The sequence below is a fragment of the Lynx canadensis genome, chromosome B3 (genome assembly GCF_007474595.2).
Source record: "Lynx canadensis isolate LIC74 chromosome B3, mLynCan4.pri.v2, whole genome shotgun sequence".
Classification (NCBI taxonomy): Eukaryota; Metazoa; Chordata; class Mammalia; order Carnivora; family Felidae; genus Lynx; species Lynx canadensis.
In genome coordinates, this window is record NC_044308.2 from 22,340,686 (window position 1) to 22,349,188 (window position 8,503).

Below are 8,503 nucleotides of genomic sequence, written 5' to 3' on the forward strand. Positions count from 1 at the left end.
TACATTCATCCCACTTCAGATGAAGTGACTTGCCCATGATATCACTTCATGGGATGAAGTTTTAACTCTCTTTTCTAATATTATAGCCTGTGCTCAGCCCACCTCATATGCTGCTGTATAAAAATATAATAAGCTTTTCTTAATAAACTTATATATACATAAACAAACATTTTAATCTCATCTCTTTCCAGTATATGACAATAAATATTTAGTGTCTTCCTTGTGTAGTGTTTTAACATTAAAAGAAAAATAACAGTAGCAACAACAACACACTAGAATCAAGCAACTTTATCTACCCTTCAGACATCTTGTCCTAGAGTTCACACACATTAGGAATGAAATGTTCATTCATTATGGAAGAGCACAGAAGGATATTTTCAGGTAAAGTCAACATTGCCTCAGGGTTTGTGCAAACCAAATGTTTTAACAGAGGATTCAATTTCATTCTGGATTAAATGTGACAAACACAAGCTAAATGAAAGAGAGAGGCAAAGTGGAGGCCAACCATTCTTATTTAGTCATCTCCAAGTGAAGCTCAACAACTTAGAAAATTCAGAAAGTAAATATACTGAAGTGTTTTTGCAGAGTTTTTGAGATTGTAGACCTTATTAAACTTTAATAGCAGGCAGGAGGTTTTACCCCAGTAGTCATTTTATCTTCCATGACTCAGGAAGAACAAAAACTTAAATTTTTTTCTTTCCATGAAAAGTGTGTGTACTTTGGAATCAGAAGTTTTAGTTTAAGTCTTCAAGCTGGCTATGTAGACTTTAGAAGGTCAGATGACTTTTCTGAGGCTCCAAGTTTCCTCATGCATGAAATGTGGGCACTCTAGAAAATCTAGTGCAAAAGTCTACTGTAAAATATAATGTGTAATATACAAAGAAAGTAAAGACAGATTAATCTCTACAAAAAGTGTTCAAGTTTACAAAATTGCATGACTGATGAATGGATAAAGAAGATGTGGTCTTTCTATCATCTATCTATCTATCATCTATCTATCTATCTATCTATCTAATATCAATCTATCTATCTACCTATCATCTATCACTCAGCCATGAAAAAGAATATCTTGTCATTTGCAACAATGTGAATGGAGCTAGACACTATTATGCTAAGTTAAGTCAGTCAGAGAAAGACAAATACCATATAATTTCAGCCATGTGTGGAATTTAAGAAACAGAAGAAATGAGTAAAAGGAAAAAGAAGAGAAAGAGTGGCAAACCAAGAAACAGACTCAACTATAGAGAACAAATTGTTGGTTACCAGAGGGGAGGTGATGGGGGATGGGTTAAATAGGAGATGGGGATTAAGGAGTGTACTTATTGTGGTGAGCTCTGGGTGATATATGGAAGTGTTAAATCACTATATTGCACAACTGAAACTAAGATTAACACTGTATGTTGTTAACTAACTGTAATTTAAATAAAAACCAATTTAAAATTGCTGAAGCATCTGGACCGCAAAATATCATTGGAAATAGGGCAGTGGACCCACCTCCCAGAAAGAATAGAACCAGACAGAACTGAGATTGAGTGCATTAGCTGTGAGACACTGGGCACATTGGGTAATCCATCTTAGCTTCGTTACTTCTGTCCAAAATAGAGTGAATAAACTTTACTTCAGAGTTAGTTTGGGAAATGCAGTAAAGGGTATATAACACCTGATCTGGATCATAATTAGAACTAAATAAATATTAGTTATTATTTTATTACTTTGGAACTTTATAATAACAAAAACCATTAGTTGAGAATGACTTAATCCACTGTGGGACTGAACTGATCTTTTAAGCAAACACACACACTCACACCCCACATGTACACATATAAGCATAATGCATGTGTGTGTGTGGTGTGTGTATTTGTATACATATACATATTTAAAAACTACCAATAATACATTTTTGGGGGGCTAATGTTGTGTCAGGGACCCAAACAATCCTTAGGTCAAATGATTCACTATAAAGAAACATAACTAAGAAAAGCTGTTATAATCATGATTCTAATTTATTACAAAGTAAAGTAAAAGTAAAAGGCACATAAAGAAGAGTCCAGGAGGGACAAGGTATGAGCTTTTGGTTTTCCCTGTCAGTGGAATTGTATAACAACGCTTATTTCTTTTAGATTAATGCATAACAACACGTATGTATTATTGTAACCCAGAAATACAATCCCAAGACAGAGATTTTATTGGAGTTGGTCATGTAGGCATAAAATGTCCATGAGTCACTCAATTCCCTTTTACTCCAGAGGTCAAAACAGATACAATATGGCCTAACGTCTCCACCATAAATTACACTAGCATAACCTCTCTGGTATAGCCCAAGTCCTCAGGTATACAAAGACACTCTTGTTAGGCAGGATCTGACCAGTCCTTAGAGGTTACCTCCCAAGGGTAGGTTCAAGGGTCGGTTTCTTTGGAATGTAAAGGGATTGAACACCTCAAATCTACCATTAACCTTTACTGTACAGGTCGTCCCCCCATCCCTTGGTGTAGGGACTTAGCTCTCTTATAGAAAAAAGCATCGTATTTGTTTGAGCATCTACATATAGGATAGCATTTATATAAAATATACTCAAATAGTATCAACATGAATATGCTTAACGTTTGGAGAAGCCAGGGTGGTTTAGGGATAGATTTAAAGAAACAACTAATCCATCTGTATTAGTCTGGGCTTTCCAGAAAAATATAGCAAATAGGATTTATACACACACACACACACACACACACACACACACACAAGTTTATTATAAGGAATTGATTGACACTATTATGGAGGCTGGCAAATTCTAAGTTCTGCAAGATGAGATGTCAAGCTGGAAACTTGAAGTCTGAAGACCCGCACAGTTGAACCCCAGGAAGAACCAATGGTTCAGTTCAAGTCTGAAGGCAGGAAAACAGCTGACACCAGATCAAAGACTACCTGGCAATAAAACTTCTCTTACTTAGGGTCAGCCTTTTTATTCCCCTGAGGCATTCAACTGATTGATGTGGGAGACCACATTATGGAGGATAGTCCATATCACTCAGTCTCCAAATCACTCAGTCTCCTGATTTATTTATTTATTTATTTTTAATTTTTTAAATAAGTTTTAAAATGTTTATTTTTGAAAGAGAGAGAGAGAGAGTTCAAGTGTGGAAAGGGCAGAGAGAGAGTGACAGAGGATCCAAAGTACGCTCTGTGCTGACAGCAGTTAACCCGATGCAGGGCTTGAACCCATGAACCACGAAATCATGACCTGAGCAATAGCCTGACATTTAACTGACAGAGCCACCCAGGTGCCCCTTATTTTTAATTTTTAAGTTCATTTTTTAAGAGAGAGAAGGGAAAAAAAGAGTTCATGAGCAGGGGCAGAGGGGCAGAGGGAGAGAGAGAGAATCTTAAGCACACTAAGCCTGGAGCTTGACATAGGGCATGATACCACAACCCTGGGATCATGACCTGAGCCGAAATCAAGAGTCAGACTCTCAACCAACTGGGCCACCCAGGTTCCCAGTCTTCTTATTTAATCTTATTCCCATACAAAACATCCTCACAGAAATGCCTAGAATATTTTTTTGGAAGCAATAAACTTTATAGGAAACTGAAAAAGGAGCAGAGAATTACTCATGAAAAATAAAAACACATAATTGTATCTTCAAGAGTTTTCATGAAACATTATGACCTATCAGATTAAGGTATTCACATTGTCTAACAAAAATGAGCTGATCTAAGCAAGGGCAGCATGAAAATATTCTAATGCAGTGCTGCCCAAGAGAACTTTCTGTGATGATGGAAATGTTCTATTATCTCTATGTTGTCTAATACAGAATCTGCCAGCCACATGGATACTAACAATGTGGGTAATGTGATTGAAGAAGTGATTTTTTAAAATTTAAATACAAGTCAGTTAACATATAGTGTAATCATGGTTTCATGAATAGAATTCAGTTATTCATCACTTACATATACCAACCAGTGCTTATCCCAACAAGTGCCCTCCTTAATGCCCGTAACCCAGTTAGTCCATGCCCCCCCCCACCCAGCACCCTGCCAGAAACCTTAAGTTTGGTCTCTATATATTAGTCCCTTATGGTTTGAGACTGAGGAACTGAATTTTTAATATAGTTTAAACAACCACATGTGGCTAGTGGCTACCAGTTGAACAGCACAGCTCTAATCTCTTATGGGTCAAAACAGTGGTTTATTTGTGAGACTTCTCTAATCACTGCTGAGGGGTGCAGAGGGTTGGGGATGGAAATAGAGGAAAGCTCTTAACAGATTTATTTAGCTACTTAAACAAGTTCTGAAACTCTCCACATCTTTCAGAGGCAGGGCATGAAGAAAAGACTCTGGGGGAGACCTGAGTACACCATTGAACTCCTGGCGAATACCAATAGAAAGCCTAGGGTTTGACTCACTCAGATGGGAAGATGCTTATGGTCCACACACAGAATCTGAGCCTTGGGTCATCTGTGCATCATCTGATGGGGCTGGTGGGAAGGTGGGGGTGCTCATTTATGGACAGGGTTTCCAGGGCTAGAAGTGGATTTAGAGGTGGAGGGAGGACCTGAGGGCCCCTTCTGGCCAAATCCTAGGCCTTATACTCCTTTTGGTATTAGCCAGCACTTGATGGGCTCAGATCTTCCCCAGAGTCCTTTCCTCGCATCCTGCCTATGCAGACTGGACAGGCATTTTCTTTTGGGGGATTAATGCCTTATTCTTGCTTTTGAATACTTTGCTGGGATCCAGCTTTGTTCACAAAGGAGTTGGTCTCTTCTGCAAGCAGGTTTGTGCTGTAGGTTATGGATTGATACATGTTGAACCATTTTTTTTTTGTCTTGTGGGCTATTCCATAGATGATGAAGTCCTACTGCCACTGTGGCAGACCCATGTGCATGATGAGCAGGTGATAGTAAGTGGTAAAGGTATCTGTAAGAAAATGCCAGTATAACACTCTGTCCAGGAACCAGATTTCAGTGTCACACTAACACTGCTTTCCCTCTTTGTAGACAAGGAAAACTTCCTATTCCCGTTGCAAGGATCCAGCTCAAATATCACACTTGGAGAATCAAAGTGAGTCTTCTCTGGCTGGTTCTCACTGGCTTCAAGACCATCATCTTCCAGGTTTACCAGGGTTGGTGGATTAGGGAGTGAATACACAGAAAACTGGTTGAATTGAGTCAGTTTTGAGATTCTGTTAATTGCCATGATGCCCAGTAGAATGATATGCTCATCCAGTTTCACATTCCATGTCCTGTGGAAGCCAGTGGTCATCAGGTAAAAGTTCTTCACATCCTCAGGTAACACACAGTTATTTTTTATTCCCATGAAGAAATCATATGACATTCAGCAGGTTTTTTTTTTTTCTATGATAGTCACCCTCTGTCACACCTGGGGAAGATTCTAGTATGCAGGTGATTCCCAGGGTCAGCTTCTCCAGGTGTGCTTGCTACAGCCTGGGGACACTGAATCTTCCACATTCTATGCATGGTGGGGGACACCAGAGGCTGGGCCATCAAGTTCACTGCATTTCCAGAGTAGTAGTGCTCCATGCAAAAAGCCAGGAGGGCAGAGATTGGGTGCCTGGGATGCTCTGGGAGTAGTAGTTCCCCAAGGCCTTCCCAAGGACTGGCCACCAATGGAGACCACTTCACAGAGGAAGGGGTGGGGTGGGGAGCAACTCCTCCATCCAGACCCTCCCAGCCCACCTCTAGAATATATTTTTACAAGAGACTCTATTTATTTTAAAATATTTTTATTTGAATATAGTTAACACACAGTGTTCCATTAATTTCAGGTGAACAACAAACTGATTTGGTAAGCTTATACATCATACTATTACACTATGTTCACCATCTGTCTATGCTACCATCTGTCCCAAAACATCTCTATTACATTATCATTATGCTGTGTCTTCTATTCCCATGACTTATTCATTCCATAACTGGAAGCCTGTATCTCCCACTTTCCTTCACCCATTTTGCTCATTCCCACATCCCCTCTCCTCTGGCAGCCATCAGTTTGTTCTCTGTATTTTTAGGTCTGATTCTGCTTTTTGTTTGTTTGTTCATTCATTTGTTCTGTTATTTAGATTCCACATATAAGCAAAATTATATAATATTTGTCTTTATCTATTTGATTTATTTTACTTAGCATAATTCCCTCTAGGTCCATCCATGGTTTCATAAGTGGCAAAATCCATTCCTTTTTAATGACTGTGTAATATTCCACCATATTATCTATCTGTCTATCTATCTCACATTGTCTTTATCCATTCATCTATCAATGGACACATGGATTGCTTCTGTATCTTGACTATTGTAAATAGTGCTGTGATAAACATAGGGTTGTGTATGTCTTTTGATTTAATGTTTCTGTTTTCTTTGGGTAAATAGTGGAATTATTGGATCATATGGTATTCCCATTATTAATATTTTGATGGATCTTTATATTCTTTTCCACAGTGGCTGCACCAATTTGGATTCCCACTAACAGTGTATGAGAATTCCTTTTCCCCACATCCTTGCCATACTTATTTTTATCTTTTTTATTTTAGTTATTCTGACAGGTGTAAGGTGATATATCATTTTAATTTTGATTTACATTTCCTTGATGACTAGTGATGTCAAGAACTTTTTCATTTGTCTGTTGGTCATCTGTACATCTCTGGAAAAATGGCTGTTTAGGTTAGTGTTTTTCATAGTTTTTTTCATAGTTTTTTTTTAAATTTTTTTATCATCATGATAAGTGTACTCTTTAATCCCCATCACCTGTTTAAGCCATTCTCCCACTTTCACTCCACCCCCTATGGGTAACCATCAGTTTGTTCTCTATAGGTAAGAGACTATTTCTTGGTTTGTCTGTCATTTTTTTTACCTTTTGCTTGTTTGTTTTGTTTCTTAAATTTCACATATGAGTGAGATTATATGGTATTTGTCTTTCTTTGACTTATTTCGCTTAACATTATAATCTCTATCTATGTTGTTGCAAATGGTAAGATTTCATTCTTTTTTTATGGCATGGAAAGATGCTGTTGGTGAGAATGCAAACTGGTGCAGCTACTGGGGAAAACATTATGGATGTCCCTCAAAAAGTTAAAAATAAATCTACCCTATGATCCAGTAATCACACTACTGGGTATTTACCAAAACAAACAAACAAACAAACAAACCCCCAAAATAAAGCAACAAACAAACAAACAAACAAAAAACACTAATTCAAAGGGATACATGCACCCTTATGGTCTTCTACCCATTTTTAGTGGAATTATTTCTTTTTTTGGATATTGAGTTGTATAAGTTATTTATATATTTTGCACATTAACCCCTTATATTTTGTGTATTAAACCCTTATTAGGTTTTTAATCCATTTGAGTTTTATTTTTATGTATGATGTCTGAAAGTGGTCCAGTCTTATTCTTTTGCATGTAGCTGCCCACAATTTCCCAACATCATTTACTAAAGAAATTGTCTTTTATCCATTGTATTCTTGCCTTCTTTGTAACAGATTACATGACCATATAATCATGGGTTTATATATGACATCTCTACTTAGTTCCACTGATCTATGTCTCTATTTTTCTGCCAGTACCATATTGTTTTGATTAGCACAGCATTGTAGTGTATCTTCAGGATGTAATACTTCCAGCTTGGTTCCTATTTCTCAAGATTGCTTTGCCTATTCATGTTGTGTGTGTGTGTGTGTGTGTGTGTGTGGGTGTCTCTGTGTGTGTGTGTGTGTGTGTGTGTGGTTCCATACAAATTTAGCATTATTTGTTCTAGATCTGTGAAAAATACTGTTGATATTTTGATAGGTATCGCATTGAATTTGTACATTGCTTTGGAGAGTATGGACATTCTAACAATATTAATTCTCCTGATCCATGAGCATGAAATATCCTTCCATTTAAATAAATGTAGATATATCATCTTCAATTTATTTCATTAATGTTTTATAATTCCCAGAGTAAATATTTCACCTCCATGGTTAAGGAGGCATTTTATTCTATTTTGGTGAAATTGTAAATGGAATTGTTTTCTTAATTGATCTTTCTGCTATTTTGTTATTCATGTATAGAAATTCTACAAATTTCTGAGTATTAGATCTGTATCCTGCAACATTACTGAAATAATTTATTACTTCTAATAGTTCTTTGGTGGAGCCTTTAAAGTTTTCTATGCATGGTGTCATGTCATCTGCAAATAGTGACAGTTTAACATCATTTTTACCAATATGGATGTTCCTTATTTCATTTTATTTCCTAATTGCTGTGGCTAGGACTTCCAATACCATGTTGAGTAAAATTGGCAAGAGGGGAATCCTTGTCTTGTTGTCTTATAGAAAAAGCTCTCATGTTGAATGTTGAATTTTGTCAAATGCTTTTTTGCATTTATTTAGATATGACTTTTATTCTTTTTAAAAATTTATTTATTTAAATTCAAGTTACTTAACATACAGTGTAGTATTGGTTTCAGGAGTAGAACACAGTGGTACATCTCTTACATATAACAACCAGTGCTTATC

General features: G+C 36.9%; 1 pseudogene; it reads right to left on the reverse strand.

Moving 5' to 3' along the window:
- Positions 1 to 4,491: 4,491 nt before the first annotated feature.
- Positions 4,492 to 5,334, reverse strand: LOC115517226 (annotated as a pseudogene).
- Between the last annotated feature and the right edge of the window lie 3,169 nt (positions 5,335 to 8,503).